This window comes from Oryctolagus cuniculus, chromosome 6, assembly GCF_051225735.1.
Source record: "Oryctolagus cuniculus isolate XC-2025 breed Fujian yellow rabbit chromosome 6, ASM5122573v1, whole genome shotgun sequence".
NCBI lineage: Eukaryota > Metazoa > Chordata > Mammalia > Lagomorpha > Leporidae > Oryctolagus > Oryctolagus cuniculus.
The window spans coordinates 61419906-61438195 of NC_142872.1; the positions used below are offsets into that span (position 1 = coordinate 61419906).

Here is an 18290-nt window from a genome sequence, read left to right on the forward strand (position 1 = left end):
CTGTTTACCAATTTTTTCTTCTATGCTCCACCTACTTCCAAAAAGAATTTGGAGGGTCGCTGATGGGAGAAGCAAACAAGAATCCCAGCTCGAAGACTTCAGCCAGCGGCAACACTCCTGAGGTGGCTTTGAAAAGAGGAGGTACTTCACCCAGAGGAAAGAGATCGGGAAAAACCAAGTGAACTGTGGCGGGGGGACCAGTTGCTTCCACGCACGATAGACAGTGGTGCTGCATACTCACGGTGCACTGGTTCTGGACCTGCCCTCCCCCCCAGTGCCCAAATCTGTAGCTGCTCGGGTTCCTTCTATAAAAGAGCACAGCCTTTGCCGGGAACCTATGCACATGTCCCCATAGGCCTTGAATCCTCTCTGGCTGACTTGCAATGCCCAATACGGTGTGCATGCAGTGTCAAGCACAGTTACCCTGTATTGTCTGGGAAATAGTGACAAGGCAAAGAGTCTGCACGGGTTCAGTTCAGACCCAATTTTGTTTCTCCAAATATCTTCCACTTGCATATGGCTGTCTCTGTGGACATGGAGAGGAGGCTGTGGACATGCAGAGCTGACTGTACACGGAGTAGAAATCATGACAAATGCCTCTTCTTCTAGCATCAGAAAGAAATGGAGGGGCCCAGCGCGATGGCTTAGTGGATAAAGCTGCTGCCTGGAGCGCCGGCATCCCATATGGGTGCTGGTTCAAGTCCAGGCTGCTCCACTTCCAATCCAGCTCTCTTCTATGGCCTGGGAAAGCAGTAGAAGATGGCCCAAGTCTTTGGGCCCCTGCACCCGCGTTGGAGACCTGGAAGAAGCTCCTGGCTCCTGGCCTTGGATCACCACAGTTCCAGCCACTGCGGCCATTTGAGGAGTGAACCAACAGATGGAAGATCTCCCCTCCACCCCATCTGCCTCTCTTTAACTCTGCTTTTCAAATAAATAAATAATAAATACATAAATAAATAAATAAAATGAAAGAAAGAGGGAAGGAAGGAAGGAAGGAAGGAAGGAAGGAAGGAAGGAAGAAAGGAAGGAAGGAAGGGGAGTTCTTCCTGAAGCGCTGCCATATTTAAAGCACGGATTGTGCCCTGGGCCCTGACATGCCGCCACCCCCATTGTTAACGTGCTGATCCCAGGAAGTCACTCAAGTAAACGCCATCAACGGGGCGGGCGGTTCCCACTGTGACAGGTGGAATAGGATTTCTAGGACCAGATGCTGCTTTGGGGCAGAGGAGTCGAGCGTGGGCTCTAGGCACTGCGGGGGTGGGCAGGACCGGGCTGGGGCAGAGGCTGTGGCGCGGGACACAGGGGCGGGCTGTGGGGAGAGGAGAAGGTGGGCACAGCTGCTTGCTGACCATCTGTCTCCCACGCGGGCTCCCTAAATGCCACCTGACAGCCTGTGGCGTCGGTACTATCATTCTGGGTTGTACCAGGAAGGAAACTGAGGCTCAGAGAGGGGGCACGGATGGGTCCACGTCACATGACTGAAAAGGAGGGAATTGTGACCTTGGCACAAGGCGACCTGGCCCCAGTCGGTCCATAATCGAGGAGATCTGGGCTCCCAGGCTCATCCCGGTTGCCCAGGCCTGGGCAGCTGCAAGCGCTCTGCCAGTCTTTCCATTGACAGGTGAAGACCCCAGTGCCCCGGCCAGCGCCCAGGAACCTGGTTCTCGACTCTGGGGCGCTGCTGTGTTCAGCAGGCCGCCCACCCGCCACGCCACGGCCTCGCACAATGCTCCCTGCAATCCTCCAGCCTGCCACCGACCGTTGTCAAAAATGGAAAAGTGCCGCAGCCACGCCTGCTGGGAAGTGGAATCTATTTTGCTCTGGAAGCCACTATATTTACCATACCTGACCTTGGCCTACATCGGAGAACATTCTTAAGAATCCAGAGAGGAGCAGGTCAGATCCTGTTATAGCCAGGGCTGCAGGCAGCGGTCCTGCGGCATGGTGGCAGCTGTTTCCAAGCGTGACTGGCCTGGGGCTTAGAAATATTTTGGACACAGTGTGCTCTGTGTTGCTTCAAGAGGCTGGATGTTTTAAGGTAAATATCAGCACGAATTCCTGGGCAAACAGACTTTCCTATAGCGCACACAAAGGTCAATGGAAATTGTCATTATTTTCACTAGTGTTCTATTGACAAATCTGGCCAAATTTAGGCAGTTGGGATATTAAAAGTTGACTTGTTTAAAAGCCACTATGGCATATATTAAATGGTGTTAAACCAAGGGTGGTTAACTAGTTCTTGAAGGCATGGGGAAAGGCCACAATAAAAGTGGGTTATTTGGGGCTGGCGCCGTGGCGTAGCCGGTAAAGCCGCCGCCTGCAGTGCCAGCATTCCATATGGGTGCTGGTTCGAGTCCCAGCTGCTCCACTTCTGATCCAGCTCTCTGCTATGGCCTGGGAAAGCAGTAGAAGATGGCCCAGGTCCTTGGGCCCCTGCACCCACGTGAGAGACCTGGAAGATGCTCCTGGCTCCTGGCTTCAGATCAGCGCAGCTCTGGCCATTGCAGCCAATTGGGAGTGAACCAGTGGCTGAAAGACCTCTCTCTTCCTCTCTGTGTGTAACTCTGACTTTCAAATAAAGAAATCTAAAAAAAAAAAATAAAATAAAAAGTGGGTTATTCAGAACTTCACAACTGGTAGGCACAAAATAGTGGTGGGTGTCTTTCCTGTGTTGGTCACTTCTTCCCCTCCAAGCCATCACCTAATGGGAGATACTCAGAAGGCTTGGGTTTCACCCTCAGCTTTGCTGTCTACCACCAAATTACAGCTCAAGCACAGCGAATCCGAAAACTCGGAACCGGAAATGCTCCAATAACCGAAACTTTCTGAGGGCTGACATGACACCACGGTGGAAAAGCCCATGCCTGATCTCACGTGATGGGGTGCAGTCAAAGCACAGGTGTGCCACGAATATTGTAGTAAACCACCTTCAGGCTGTGTGCAGAAGGCTCTAGGAAACAGACACGAATCTCATGTTTAGACTGGAGTCTCACTCCCAAGCTATCTCACGAGGTATATACCATATTCCAAACTGAAAAAACCCTTAGATAGGGGCACCTCTGGACCCAAGCATTTGGGATCAGGAAAACACCCTGTGATATAGGGCTCCAGTAGGAACGGCAACTATGCACAAGGATAGATTTTAAGTAATTGTAAAGTAACAGATGTGCCGATCCCTGGACGCTGGGAATGATCGCACTGAGAGGGATCACACTTGTGCTTGAAGTTTTAATGAATGACTCTGAATTTTAAAGAGAAGTGAGACTCTGCTGATGGAACTTTTCCTTCACAGTTAGTAGCTTGAAATAAGAGCTGGGTGCAGCAATCTATGCAGCCCCAGCCCAGCCGGCGGGGAGCACAGAAACAGGAACTCATGAGATGCAGGCGGGAATGTCAGATGGCAAAACTTGGTGCAGAACCTGCGAATCTGGCGTGTATGTCTGCCCCACGACCCAGAGACTGTGAATTAAGGATTACATATGAGGGTGTCCAAGGCAGCGCCACATGGGACAACCCCAAACTGGAAACACCCAAGGACCAGACGCACCCATGCGAGTAACTCCACACACGGCAGTGGGAGACAGATGCTGGATGCCGGAGTCCACGTGGCTGCTGCCCGCCCTGGGAGGTTCCCACCCGGGTGAAATGAAATCCTCGCATGGGCAGTCAGGGTGGCTGACATCCAAGGGGGCGGAAGTGGCTGCGAGGGGGCAGAGTCCCTTGAGACGTTCTTTTCTTTTTTAAAGATTTATTTATTTATTTGAAAGAGTTGCACAGAGAGAAGGAGAGTGAGAGAGAGAAAGAGAGAGAGAGAGAGAAAGAGAGAGAGAGAGAGAGAGAGAGGTGTTCCATCCACTGGTTCACTCCCCAATGGCCAGAGCTATGGCGATCCGAAGCCAGGAGCCAGGAGCCTCTTCCGGGTCTCTCACGTGGGTGCAGGGGCCCAAGCACTTGGGCCATCTTCTGCTGCTTTCCCAGGCCACAGCGAAGAGCTGGATTGGAAGAGGAGCCGCTGGGACTCGAACCAGCACCCATATGGGATGCTGGCACTGCAGATGGCAGCTTTACCTGGTACGCCACAGCACCGGCCCCTCCTTGAGATGTTCTTTCAACCCTTGTGAGAGGAGACGGGCGAGTAGTGGGGCTGAGGGGAGAAGGGCCTGGAGGAAACCAAAAGGGCATGGGTTTTGGAGGGACGGCCCTCAGGGGCTCTCAAGGACCCTGGGCTGTGCACTGTGGAGCACAAGAGGCTTCCACTTGTGCCCGAGCTCCACACCTAGATCAGGCGGGTGATGAGAGCCAGGGGCTGGGGCTGGGCCTGGGCCACCAGGCCGGGGACTGAATGCAAGACAAGAGGAGAGGCTCAGGGGCTGCGTCCAGCCCAGTAGTGAGGGTGAGATAAGCAGAGCTCCCCGGGGAGGGGGGTGTTTCTGGCCCCCCCCCCCCGGCTGTGTCCCAGTGAGACAGAGAAGCGGGATACTGGCCACGCACAGAACACAGCGAGTGTGTGGGTGACCCTGCTTTGAAGCGCCCCATTCTTGCAGGGACCAGCCCACACCTGTGAGACCCACCCCACCCCTGAGGCCTGCAGAAGTCCCTGTATGAGGGCGGAGCCTCCCAGACCTAGTTCCCCACCATAGGCTCCACCTCTTTTTAAAAATTTTTAAAAATTTTTTATTTTTTTCATATAAATACTTAAAAAATTTTCCCCAAGAAATCTTTTATTTATGGAATACAAATTTCATAAGTACAACTTTAGGAATATAATTATTCTTCCCACCATACCCACCCTCCCACCCACTCCCACCCACCTCCTCCTCCCTCTCCCATTCCCAGTCCCATTCTCCATTAAGATTCATTTTCAATTAACTTTATACACAGAAGACCAACTCTATACTAAGTAAAGAGTTCAACAATTTGCACACACACACACACACAGTTTGAGAAGCAGCTTCACAGTTAGCTCTCATAATACAACTCGTGGAGGACAGAGGTCCTGCATGGGGAGTTAGTGCACAGTGACTCCTGTTGTTAATTTCACAATGAACACTGTTATGTATGACATCAGTGATCACCCGAGACTCTTGACATGAGCTGCCAAGGCTATGGAAGCCTTCTGAATCCACAAACTCCATCAGTATATAGACAAGACTACAAGCAAAGTGGAAGTTCTCTCCTCCCTTATCTCCTTCTTTGCCGGCCCCTTCCTTCCACTGGGGTCTCACTCACAGAGGTCCTTCATGTAGGGCGTTTGTTGCCACAGTGTCTTGCCTAGGCTCCACCTCTTAAAGTTCCACTGCCTCATCAGGGGACCAAGCTCCTAACACATGCAGCCTCGGGGGCCAGACCACAGCCAACCACGGCAGGGGCGCCTGGAATTCATCAGCCTGTGCAGCCACACCTTGGCCCCCTGGGGGTCATAAGCTCAGCCTGACACCGCATGCAGGGGAGAAGCAGGGGGACCACCTGAGAGACGCTGGCATCTCCGAGGTGCTCAGGGAGCATCGCATGAACTTCCTTGTTAACCCACTGTAGAGACCACCTGAGGCTGGCAAGGACGGGAGACAACAGAACATTCTGCCCACGACGAGGGGTGGAGGCAGTGACTGGGGTGTCCATCCTCTGGGGGGTGGGAAGGAGGCGTCCCTGCTGGAAGTCAGCTCAGGGAAGGACCGGCTCTCAGAGCAAGTGCAGCTGTGGGGTAAGGGCAGTGTCTGCAAGAACAGCAGCTTGGGGCTGGCGCCGCAGCTCACTTGGCTAGTCCTCCGCCTGTGGCGCCGGCACCCCAGATTCTAGTCCTGGTTGTTCCTCTTCCAGGCCAGCTCTCTGCTGTGGCCCGGGAGTGCAGTGGAGGATGGCCCAAGTGCTTGGGCCCTGCACCCGCATGGGAGACCAGGAGAAGCACGTGGCTCCTGGCTTCGGATCAGCATGGTGCACCGGCTGCAGCATGCCAGCCACAGTGGCCATTGGAGGGTGAACCAACGGCAAAAGGAAGACCTTTCTCTCTGTCTCTCTCTCTCTCAACAGCAGCTTGGACGTGGGACTGCTGCTTTTCCTCTCATTTCAAACCACTCCACAAACAGTCTGGAGCTGGTGGGGCAGCTCCGCGTGCCCCCGGGGCACCATCCTCGGCCTGTTCTTCCATCCTTTGGTTTTCCTCATGGCTCAGGATGGATGTTGGAGCTCCAGGTATCATATTCACTCCCACAGAAAACAGGAAGGAGGGAGGGGCAAAGGTATACTCAGTCTAGATGTTCCCCTTGGCAGGAGCGCCCTTGACCTTGCCTAATGGGGGCCTGGAGTAATTTCCTGTAGATACTGGGGAGGGTATGAGAGTAACCATGCCTTGCAGAAACTGAGAAGCATCCTTGCAGACAACCCGATCTGGGGCAAGCTTTTCTCAGGGAATACTGGAGGGAAATGGAGCCGCTTCCTAAGTGGGTGGCTGAGGGATTCAGAATGAGCTCCAGGAAATACTGTGGATGCCTGGGGTCCTCTGAAATTACCCAGAAGAGCCCTGGCCCACAGAGCTGCCTTGGGGAGAGGGCCAAGGGCAGAAGGTTAGGCTCAGTTGAATCTGGATGTTGGAAGAGAAAGAGGATCCAGCCAGACGCTCAGAGGCACCTGTCGAGGGGGCTTGTGCTCCGGGGTGAGGAGGGTCCCACCTGCTGTGTGACATGTGCCCAATCCATCCTACCCAGGTGCCAGGCGACCACCTCCCAGAGGCTGGGAGCAGGGCCAGGGGCTCTTTCTGGGGCCACTTCCTGCCCTCCCGGGGCTGTGATCTGAAACTGACAGCTCTGCTTCCCTGGGGGCCAAGACATCCTGGAGCCTCACGAAAGTCCTCCAGGTGGCTCCTTCCAACGGCACATCTGGGGGCCGACCTCCCCCTCAGGCATCCGGCTTGGAATCCAGCTGTCTGGCCAGTGCCCTGGGCCTCGGCTCCCTTGTCAATAGTGAGGAAGATAACCCAGCCCTGTAGTGAGGATCCGAGGCTTGGGTGCCACTGCTCTCGGCACCCAGCACATGACCCCAAAGAAACCCTGCCCTAGGAATGTCAGTCTCTGTCCTGCCAGGCCTCCAGCCCAGCCCCATGAGTTCATCTGAGCCCTTCCTGCACATGCCAGCAGGGTCTCCACTGCTGGGGGCAGCTCTGGGGCTGCGAACGTGCACCGTGCAGGGGAACAAGGGGCACGCTGCAGAGTGTGGGTCTCCACGGTGAAGTGTTCCAACCCAGAAAACAAGCTGCTAAGTAGAGAAAGTTCTAAAGGCTCCCCCATCCAGTGTGCCTTCCTAATTTTCTGCAAGGTCAAGTGCAAAATCCTCCAGGCTCTGACTGGAATGCGGCCCCATAGGGAGGGTCAGCTTGGGCCAGGGGCAGACTCCTTCTCTTGTCATCCCAGCTCCACTGCACACCTCGAGGGGCTGCAAGGGACTCCCTGCATCACACGTGACACTCAAGGTCACACCTCCTGGGAGCGGCTGTCCTGGGCCACGCCTTGCCCTAAGATGCTGCGCCAATCTGGAGCACACCACACCCACCCTGCGGTCCCTGGGAAGGGGCTCACACATTTGGGGATTCTAGGGTCTGTCCATCTAGATGTGGGGTTGGTGGAGGCCATTTGCCTGTCCAGCCTCTGTCTCCCTCTACTCCTGGGTCCTGGACCAACAGCCCGTGGGCAACCCTCCATGCCAAGGTCAGGTGCAACTGCACGGCTCCCCCTGCCCAACTGCCTTCCTCCTGCACACTCACCCAGCGGCGGGCTCATTCTCCTGAACACCCTTTTCCTAGGGCCTGGTCCTGTCCTTCTGTGACTGTATCACCAGCCACGGATTCTGCTCCTGGGCCACAGCCGGTGCAGGCCATCTGGAGAATGCTTGGGACAGGGCCTCTGCCAGATGGAGTGCTGAACTTGGAGTAGCCGTGGCTCAGGGCGTCACAGGGCAGTGGGCAGACCCAGCCTGGGTTCGGGGATCGGGTCTTAGCTTAAGCCTGAGCGACCTGGCACAGGGCCAGGCTGTTTCCAAGACCTGTTCTCCTTACACAGTGCTCAAAGATAGGCTCACAATGCGACAATCCCCTGGAGCTGCAGGTGTAGAGGCCCAGAGCCCTGTCCCCTCTCCCCACGCCCTTCTCCTTAGAATCCGCGTTGCAATGGTCCTGATTCTACTCCACGTTATCATCAGCAACTACAACCCACACTGAGCGGGATTTGCTGGGCACTGCCTTAGGCACCTGCTACGTGTTAACTCTGATCATACTTACTCTGGCTGTTTCAAGAACCAAGTGTGTGGGCACAGGTTTTAAGGGGCGATGTTTGCCTTTAAATACAGGGCGGCAGTTTTTAAGTCCAGGAGCAGCAATCATCTGTGCACTTGTGAAAGATGCCTGGGTCAGGCATTTGGATCAGTGGTTAAGGCACTAACGTGGTCCCGTAGTGTAGCACACGCATGCACACACACACACACACACAAACACACGAGAGAGAGACACACACACACAGACACACACACACACACACACACACACACAGATCTTCCAACCCCCAGTTCACTCCTCACATGGTTGCAATGGGTAGGTCTGGGCCAGGTTGAAGCCAGGACCCTGGAACTCCACCCAGGCCCCCACGTGCATAGCATAGCAGGGGTTCAAATACTGTGCCATCTTCTGCTGCTTCCCAGGCAGATAAGCAGGGACTTAGATTGGCAGTGGCGCAGCCAGGACGTCAACCAGTGCCCAGTACGGGATGCCTTTACTGCAGCTGGTGGCTTTAACCCGCTACACAACGTCAGCCCTGGCTCCGGCTCCCGACTCCAGCTTCCTGCTAATACAGATCTTGTATGTGTGTTGGGGGGATAGCAGTGATGGCCCGAGTAGCTGGCTCTCTTGACACTCAGGTGAGAAGCCTGGATTGAGTCCCCGGCTCCCAGCTTCAGTCTCATCCCAGCCCTGGCCGTTGCAGGCAATTATTAGAGAGTGAACAAGTGGATGGGGACTCTCTCTTGCCTCTCAGATAAATAATTAAATGCACAGTCTTGGGCTCTAACAGTCTTCTTTGAATTAGAAACTCTGGGTGGGGGGGAGGAGGGGAGAGGACGGCACCCAGCAAGCTGTGGCTGCACACGACCTTCCAGTGGGTCTGATGTGCACTCAAGGGTGAGCACCAGGGGCCCTGTTTATGTCAACTCCCCCTGGCAGTAATTACTACTAATAACAGAGGACACTCACCTGGCTCTTCCTCTCTGCCAGGTGCTCACGTAGAGCCTTGAGGTAAGCATATCGCTCATTCCCACAGCACTCTACAAGGCTACTGTTACCCCCACGTTACAGACAAGGAAACAAAAACACGGGAAGCTTGTTGGGGGGGGGGATTCAAGGTCACACAGCCAGGCTCCAACTCAGGCACCTGCCTCCTCGCTCCTAGCGGTTGTCATGGCAACACAGAGGCACCGGCAATATATGACACGATTTAAAAAACAAAGATTGATTCCCAGAAAACCTCGCAACCCGAATCGTTTTTCCTCCCCAGAGTAGTTGACCACAAGATGGGGCCCATGGGAGCCGGCCACTTTGCAGGTCTCCTGGCCAATTCAAGTTTTCCTGCGGGTCTGGGTGACAGGATAGGGAGAGGCGCCCCATGATGCGGCCTCAGGGCTGGGTGGGGACTGTGGTGAGCAGAATGGGGTGTGCCACCTGGGCACTCCAAAAGGCAGATATCTGGATTTTATTTCAATACCCCCAATGTCAAAGCATTGTCTCCATTCTAAACGCTCCCAAATCAGTGTTCCAGACGTCAGAGCACAACGAGGAACCTCCTCCGGGCTGTCCCCCCATCCCCGAAGCAGCGTCCGGAGGTCTGCGTGGGTGGGTTTAGATGTACTTGCTCAGATCCAGTCACTGGGACAAATTACTGATTGCGTTTTCAACGTTGTCCTCGATCCAACAAGGGGGGTGGGGGAGAAGGCAACTGGGAGCTGCGTTGGGTTCTGGAGTCTCCAAACCCACCTCACTGAGGTCGGAAGGTTCCCCACAGCTCCACCCCAGGCAGGGCGCACGTAGCTCGGCTCCGCAGCCTCCTCCGGGCCGCTCTGCGGGACAAGGAGGGGTTGCGAGCGCCGCCTAGTGGGGCAGGCGGGGCACTGCCGGAGGGCGGTCTGCCCGGGGCCCGCAGGCTGGGCATCGCGGAGGCGGCTGGCCCTCTGGGATCCCGGAGCCACTGTCGGGAGTATGACGGCGTCACAGCTTTTGCGGGCCGGTATGCGCCGCTCCAGCGGCGCAGGAATGCGTTCCCGCCTCGCCGGGTGCAAGTGTGGGAGGACGGCCGCCGGCCTCTCTCAGGTCCTTAGGTTTTGTGCTGGTGTAAAAGTCGCACCGATGGCCCAGGACTTTTAACTGTCGCCCTGTGGCCACGTTTGCTGCGGGGTTGGTGCGCACCTGGGTCTCCTGGTAAACGCATATGTTGCTTCTTTTCAAACTCGAGCCATCCGTGACCCCAGGCCCCGTGCCCTCTGAGACGCACCAGTGCGTATTTCCTAAGGCCAGGGGCAAGCCTCTCATGCGGCCCGGGACAGTGTCCTCGATCGGGAAAACGAACACGGACACTACGTCACCGTCCCACCCGCAGACCTCATTATCTTCTCGATAGTGACGTCTGTGGCTGGAACAGACAGTGCACACCTGCTGACTTACAAAGGAAGGAACTTGGTTCCTCCCAGTTCTGGGGGCTGGGGAGTGCGCAGTGCGAGGGCCCCGCTCCTGGTGAGACGCAGAGGGACATGGGGTGCAGAGAAGAAGGCCGTGTGATGATGGGAGCAGAGGCTGGAGTGCCACACTCTGCAGACAGAAAGAGGGGCCTGGGGACGCTGAGTCCCGCAACTAGTGGATTCTGCTCTGGGGCTTCCACAGGCACCTGGGTCTCCTGGATTTCCGCCAGGGAAATGGATCTCAAGACTTCCGACTCCCAGAACTGTAAGACAACAAATTTGTGAAATGTGTGTTGCCTAAATCCACCCAGAGAGCGATGGCAGCTGTAATTAGTGAAATCAGAAGCCCCAGCACTGGGCTGGGTGGGCGGCTCCTTGTCACCCTATGGAACTGGTCTCTGCACCTGCTGGTCTTCCCAGGTCAGGCCCACAGGCAGGGTCTGTGTCTTTTTGCCTGCATTTTTTTAACCAATGCCCTATTGCTGGAGAACCAAGTGTTCTTGGTTTCTGCATTAGCAACAACACTGGATGGGCATCTGAGGGCTCAGCTGTTGTTGATGTCTCTGGTCATTTCCTAGGATGGAAACAGAACAGCAGCATCAACAGCCATGCACATTTTAAGTGCATTTGGTATCTGCACAGGAACTTCCGAAAGTTTATGGAAAATGGAGTTAAAAGACACATTTATTTCGGTGTAAAAATGTTTTGAACTCCATGCATAGGAGAGGTCTTCAAAAACTTCATGAAAAATGCATCGTATGAAAAAACTATGCACATATTTCAAAAAATTTTGCACCTAAATATCTTTTTAAGGATTTATTTCATTTTATTTTATTTGCAAGATAGAATTACAGAGAGGAAAGGAACGAGATCCTCCACTGGTTCACTCCCCAAATGGCCGCAACAGCCAGGCTGGGCAAGGGTGAAATCAGGAGCCAGGAGCTTCTTGTGGGTCTCCCACGCAGGTGCAGGGCCCAAGCACTTGGGCCATCCTTCCTGCTTTTCCCAGGTGCATTAGCAGGGAACTGGATTGGAACTGGAGCAGCAGAGATGCCAGAATTCCAAGTGGTGGCTTAACCCGGCATAAGGCCCAATGCCTCTGAATAAACCTCTTTAATCCTACTTTTAATAACAGTTTTAATTCTACTTTTCTGTGAACTTACTGAAGACCTTGTATTATCAACACCCTTCAAAGAGATCATGCCCATTTATATGTTCACCAGCTTTGACTGGCAAAGGCTCCTGTCCCCTCTGACAACCCTGGTCACTGTCATTAGAACCGTTCTTGTGAGATAATATTGGTAGCCAAGGTAGTGGATGAAGGACTCCTAGCTCATCCTAGGAAAGCAGCTGCAAATCAAGAAGATGAACACCCCGCTGGGAGGAGTGGAGGAAGAACAGGAAGATGACGTTCACAGAAGCAGCAGCACAGAAGCATCCAGCAGGTGCTTGCGTCCCCCACAACTCAGGGAAGGGCAACCGAAGACCACAAAGTCAGCCCGTGGAACCAGCCACCAAATCTGCCGAGTATGGAACAGACAGATTGCAACCGCAAGTCTGCACGACACCCACGTTCGGTCTCCCCGGACCCCCCGACCTTCCCCAGGCCACACCGGGGCACCTCTGCATGCTCCCTTCTCCCTGCACTCCCTTGGTGGCAGCAAGAAGGGTGGCCCGCTAAGCAAGGGTGCTGGGAAGGGGACGACGCCACCTCTCGGCGCACAACGTGCCGGTCTGGGCTGAAATGCAACCTGTGCCAACGCCACCTCCGGGTCGCCGCCCTGCAGAGCCCCTCCCGCCGCTGCCCAGGGTCCCCAGTGCAGCATTGCTGGCATGAATGGGAGGCTGGACACGGCCCGAGTGTGCATCAGGAAGGGAATGATGACAAACATGACGGCCAATCGCTAGTCCAGACTGCACTGCTCTGTGATCGTGTGCAAGCCCCTTAACCTCTCAAGGGCTTCTCCACCGAGCACCGGCGGATCACCAGAGCCACTAAGTCGTAAGGCTCACTGTGCGGATGAAATAAAATGTTGTGCAAGCACACACCAAAAGGTACTTGAAAGCATGGAAAAATATATTTAAAAGAATTCATTTTGGTGCAAAAAATGTTGCAGTATCTTCAGAAGGCTCATGGAAATGCAGATTACAAAATAAACTGTGTGTGGATTTCAAAATTGCAGTGCATCGCAACCAACATCTTTCAGTTCCATGTCTATGAACTTTCTGAAGCACTTTTCTATACGTAGGATGATCCTCAAAACTTATTACAGGGGGGCTGGCATTGTGGTGTAGCAGGTAAGGCTGCTGCCTGCGATGCCTTCATCCGTACAGCGGCTCCACTTCCGAGCCACCTCCTTGCTAATAGCCTAAGAACAGCAGTGGAGGATGGCCCTTGGGCCCTGCCACCCCCATGGGAGACCCGGAAGAAGCTCCTGGCTCCTGGCTTAGGCCTGGCCCAGTCCTGGCCGCAGTGACCATCTGGGGAGTGAACCAGCAGATGGAAGCTTCTCTCTCTCTCTCTAATTCTGACTTTCAAATAAATAAATCTTTTTAAAAAGTATTAAATGAAAAAAGGAATTTCCAGAAGTATCTAACTACCTTCATGTTTTAATGGCATTTGTGTAAAGAATTTTGCCAATAAGTCCAGATCTCTTTCTCTCTCTCTCTCTCTCTCTCTCTCTCTCACACACACACACACACACACACACACGCCATCCTGGGATGCCCCACAGCAGATATATAGCCGTTGCTGTTGCAGGGAGACAGTGGAATGGGGGCAGCGGGGAGGGGGGTCCACACTTAGTTCTGAGTGGGCTCACTGTGACACTTCTGCAGGGAAAAACCACAATCAACCGCCGTAAGAGCAACAGCTGGCAGACGGGACTTCCGCACCGAGCCCAGGGCCCGCCCCTCGCTCTCCTTTCACCTCAGGGGCACAGCAGACGCCTTGGCTGAAGAGACCAACAAGATCTCTCCAGGTCTGGGGTTGAGCACAGGTGAGATCGGTACCCTTCTCTGGCCCTACGCATCCTGGGGCAGGGGTCTTGTCCCAGCCGCCTCTCCTGAGCTGGCTCCTCCTGCCTGCTCCGAATGTGCCCCCTGGTGGTGAGAACTCACAGGACTGTGGGCTCCCAGCCGGGGCGGCTTTGCCCATCCTCGCAGGGTTCCGCCATGGGACCTGGGGGCCTGACCCTGGCACTGACCCTGGGTCTACTGCTAGTGGTGGCGCGAGGTCCCCGTCCCTGCGGGGGAAGGCATCTTTCTCCTTGTCGCTTTTTGTTGTCCTCATCTCGGTTTCCAGAATTAGCAACTACAGACAGGACACCTGGTTACACTTGAGTTTTAGATATGTCACAGATGATGTTGCATGGAGCTTAATAGTTTAGAAGAAGTGACCCATGGTTCTCTGGGGGGAGGTGGTGAGAGAGAGGAAGTTCTGGGCAGTGCACAGGGCCAGGGAGGTGGTCAGGTGAGCCTCTGGCTGCAGAGACCACAGAAGCATCTTTTCCATGCAGCCGAAGTCGCCAGGGTTCTGGGCTCCGGCATTTTTAAAAGCCCCCAGGCAGATCAGATGCGCAGCCAAGGATGGGAACTAGTGGGAGAGCTGGCTCTGCACAGGTGTGTGTGTGCATGCGTGTGTGTGCGTGTGTGTGTGATGTCTTCCGTTTGCATAGCCCCCAGTTCACCAGCTGGGCTCCTCCTCCTCTAGCACACACTCCCCCGCCCCCAGATGATGGAGCCTGGAGCTCTTCCCAAAATGTTTCCTGACTCCCCTGGTGCTTGTCTTTCATGGTCACGCCAGCTGACTTCCTGTGCGTGCTGAGCATCCTATCTCAGCGCTGCCTTCTCCTGGGTTGGGGGTGGGGGGCTGGCTGTTTCTCTCCATCCACGTGATCTCAGTGCTGGCCTCGAAGGATTGGAGCTCGCAGCTGGGGGACTGAGCAGGTGTTTCCTGCAGGCCCGCGTTCATCCCCAAACCAAAGGGTTCTGCCCCGCAGCCCTGGGCAGGCAGGAGACCCCGTGGGGAGGCATTTCTCTCTGGCCCACTTCCTCCCTCAACTCCCTCTGCTCCCCTTTTACTTCTGCACCTTCTCCCTGTGTCTCGGGAACCATCCTGCCCCCTTCAAAACACAGAGAAAGAAACGAACAAAAGCCAAAACAGATCCTGCTTCCTCCGGCAGCCGGCGCGCAGCTGCTGGCCAGGTTCCAAATTGCTGTTCCTGTCTTCATGAGAGCAATCCAGCGCTTCCTTCTCTGTGGCTCCCACATGTCCAGGTATTTCCAGAGGGATGCGAATCCTGGGAAAAATGAGTGATTCAACACTTGCCCTAGCCAGGACAGCCCTAGCACTGGCTGCAGGCAGAGTTTACAAAATAGCATCTGCCCCTTCCTTCTACCTGGGCAACCCAGTTACCTTCACAGCTGGGGCACCCTGCTGGGTTCGGTGCAAATATTCTGGCCAGACAGCCGAGGTCCATGGGTGAAAGCCAATGGTTGGAGGGCTTGGGGTCTCCCTCTATGAGGCCCTAAAGGGCAGGGACCGAGCACCCTGATATGGGACCCAGAATGCCAGTGGATCTTCGATGCCTGAAAGACAGCCCAGCTCTGGGGCTCCCACACTTAGAAAAGCTGTTTGCTCTTCGTGCCTGTGAAAGGTTGGGAGTCACTTTGGGAGTTCTGACTCAAAAGCCGAGGCCTAGCCAAAGGCTGGTGACCCACTTTTCAAAGCGGCTGGACCCCACAGCTCAAGGACGGCCTACGTGCCGAAGAGCAGGGGCTGCCACTGCTCTGTTGGTGAAGGCAGCTTCAGAATCCCAGCCGGGACAACCCAGTGGGGTGTCTGACCTCAAAGAGGTCGAAGGGCACCAGCGGCTGATGGAAGGGAGACTAAGTCTCAAGCTCTTCTATTTGCTAACCCCAAGGCTCCCTTAAAGGCCTGTGAGACCCCAAAGCCAGCCATGCCTGCTCTGACCACAGCAGAGGAGGCCCTACAACACCAGGCGTGCAGACTGTGTGATAGACCTGCCCCAGCAGGCCTGGCCTGCAGACAAGCCCCTGGAGAACCCACAGTAGCAGGTGTGGAGGGAGGCATCTGGAGGGCAGGCCGCACTAAAACTCAAGTGTAACCAGGTGTCCTGTCTGTAGTTGCTTCTGTAGAAGCAGCCCCAACTTCACCCACTGTCCCACATTTGAGCCCAAAAGGCAGAGCTAGTCACCCTGATCCAGGCCTTGCAACAGGGGAAAGGCAAAGCCATTGGTTTTTGCACTAACTCAAGGTATGGGCTTCTGGTACTGTAGGCCCGTGCCACTAGACAGAAGGAGGGGGCAATGTTAAAAGCCACAAAGCTCCAGACAAAGCAGGAAGACCTAATCTTGCTTCTTTCAGAAGCAGCTTGACTCCCTTGACAGGTGGCGATCATTCACTGCGGGGACACAAAGGACGTCTCCATGGTGAATCCAGGGAGCCACACAGGCAGACAAAGCCACTAAACAGGTGGCCGGACTGCGGGCACCTGCTGCGGACAGGGCTGTCCCTAATGATGGGTCCTTCTAAGCGTCCCAGCTGTCCCCGGTGCCTGCAGCAGGAACGCGAGGAGACTAAAGGGTCAGGATAGGAGGAGGAGGATGCCGGGGGTTCATCAGAAATGATCCCGTTCGCAATCCCAGGGGAAGACCAATGGAAGCTCGTCAAACCCCTCCGTGGTGCCGCCCACTAAGGGGGAGAGACCGAGGGGACATCAGTCTGTGGGGTGTTTACAGGGCGAGGCCTCAGAAAGACTATAACGCAGGGACCCTGTCGTGTGGAAGGCGTGCCCACAGCAATGCCCAAACCATCCCATCTTACCTTCGTTGATGAAACCAGTGCAACCCAGGGGGCTGTCCCCGGGGGGAGTCCCCGGGACGGGCTTTCCTCAGATGCCCCGAGACCCAGATGCAGGTTCCTCCTCCTGCTCTTCATGGATCCCTCCACAGGTTGGGCGAAGGCCTTCCCCACCCACACCGAGAGGGCACCAGAAGCTTGGAAACTCCTCAGAAAGGCGGCGGTTCCTGTGTTTGGACTTCCCAGCCCCCTCCAGGGTGATCGAGCACCTTCCTTTGGGGTAAATGTCACCCAGGTCCTTGGCACCTCCCCAAGAAGACACGACAGGTCCAGGCTTCCTGGGACTCCCAGGCTCTGGATAGGTAGAGAAAAAAATGCATCACACCCTTAAGAAAACCACAGCTGAGCTCTGCCAAGAGCCCATGACCATGGACTAGATACTCCCCATAGCAGCCCTCAGGGTCCACACTGTCCCCAGAGAAATCCTGGAATTTAGCTCTTTTGTGATGATCCATGGGAGACCCTTCCTTTCCACTGACCTCCTCACTGACAGGGAGCTGAGCCAGACCCTAACCTGGGATGCAGCCTGGGATAAGCCTAGAGAGCCGGGCGGACTCCAGAAACAAGATATCGTCAGCACCTCAAAGAAGACACCATCACACACACACACACACACACACACACACACAGAGGCGCTTCTTGAAGCTTGGGAAGAGGGACCCATTACAGATCAGCTGTCAGAACAGTGCAAAGGACCGCCCTCACTGCCAGGAAAACTCAGAGGGGCCCCCAGCTGGGTCTATTCCTCCCAGCTTAAACAGGTCCCTTCCCCAGGAACCCTCAGTTGAGTGGAGGCCCCGAGATACCCCTGTGAGAAAGGGACAGGTGAGTCATGTGTTGGACTGGCTGGGCCCTCCACTTTTTCTTCCTGATGCTCGTGGTTCTGTTCGCTGTCTGTTGGCTTCCTGAACCAGCACCCCCTGGGAAGCCTCTCTCCTGCCTATGCTGGGTCTAAAATGGATGCAGTTCTGGCAAGCTTGCAGAAGTCCCTGGGACCCTCCCTCCTGTGTCAAGTTTTGCTGCGCCATAGCTGAGGGAAACAGCCTACCCAACCGCTGGAGGTGCCATGGCCACTCCCAGGGACGTGGGTGGGCGGGGAGCACTTTACTTCCCTCTTCCTAGGAGTATGCCCCTAAATCCAACAATATCGAGCGAGGCCACTGTCCCTTTTGTGTGACTCTTCCATCGCAGTCAAAGAAGACCCTTCTGGGGCTCCATTCCTTGTATACACTTTACCCCTTGCTTCCACCAGACCTGTCACAAACAGGTTATGCAACGAAACTGAACATCTTTTACAATCTCTGTGTCCCAGGCGGTGCCTCTAAGAACAGCAAGAAGACCCTGCGTCCCCTCCAATGTCCTGAAACCCAGTGTCACCATCGTCAAATGCATTGGTGCCCCTCCGGGTGTTCTCCAAGCGCAGACCCCTGGAGAAACAGGCTGTGCAGTCTGCGGCCTGGGGTCAGCAAGGTGGGGGGAGCTGGGAGGCGCTCTCTGGAACACCCGAGCTTGCAGCCACGCCCACAGAGGGAATAGCGGGTGTGGGCCACCACTGGGGAAACCTGCTGCCTTCCCACAGGATGCTTCTCAGGAGACCGCAGCACTCCAGTCGGTGCTGCCCCCCACCTGCTGGGAGCTGCCTTAATGATGACCATGAAGAACTGAGGGATGGCGGCATGTCCGTCCTTGACTTAAGGACCCG

At 55.2% G+C, this 18290-nt stretch overlaps 1 protein-coding gene and 1 long non-coding RNA gene across 10 annotated transcripts in view; one reads left to right on the top strand and one right to left on the bottom strand.

Moving 5' to 3' along the window:
• The window catches only part of BOD1 (biorientation of chromosomes in cell division 1), a 58139-nt gene that overhangs the window by 1146 nt on the left and 38703 nt on the right, over window positions 1-18290 (bottom strand). The gene's annotated exons all lie outside the window — the stretch shown is intronic.
• LOC149126158 (uncharacterized) lies at window positions 13406-18113 on the top strand. Of its 9 annotated transcripts, XR_016235527.1 has the most exons (5): window positions 13710-14982; window positions 16681-16890; window positions 17363-17413; window positions 17503-17649; window positions 17901-18113. It is a non-coding gene; the product is annotated as an uncharacterized LOC149126158 (long non-coding RNA). The 9 variants fall into 9 exon arrangements; XR_016235524.1 differs by adding an exon at window positions 13406-13703 and having other exon boundaries at window positions 14842-14982; window positions 16681-17649; XR_016235522.1 differs by adding an exon at window positions 13410-13703 and having other exon boundaries at window positions 14889-14982; window positions 16681-17649.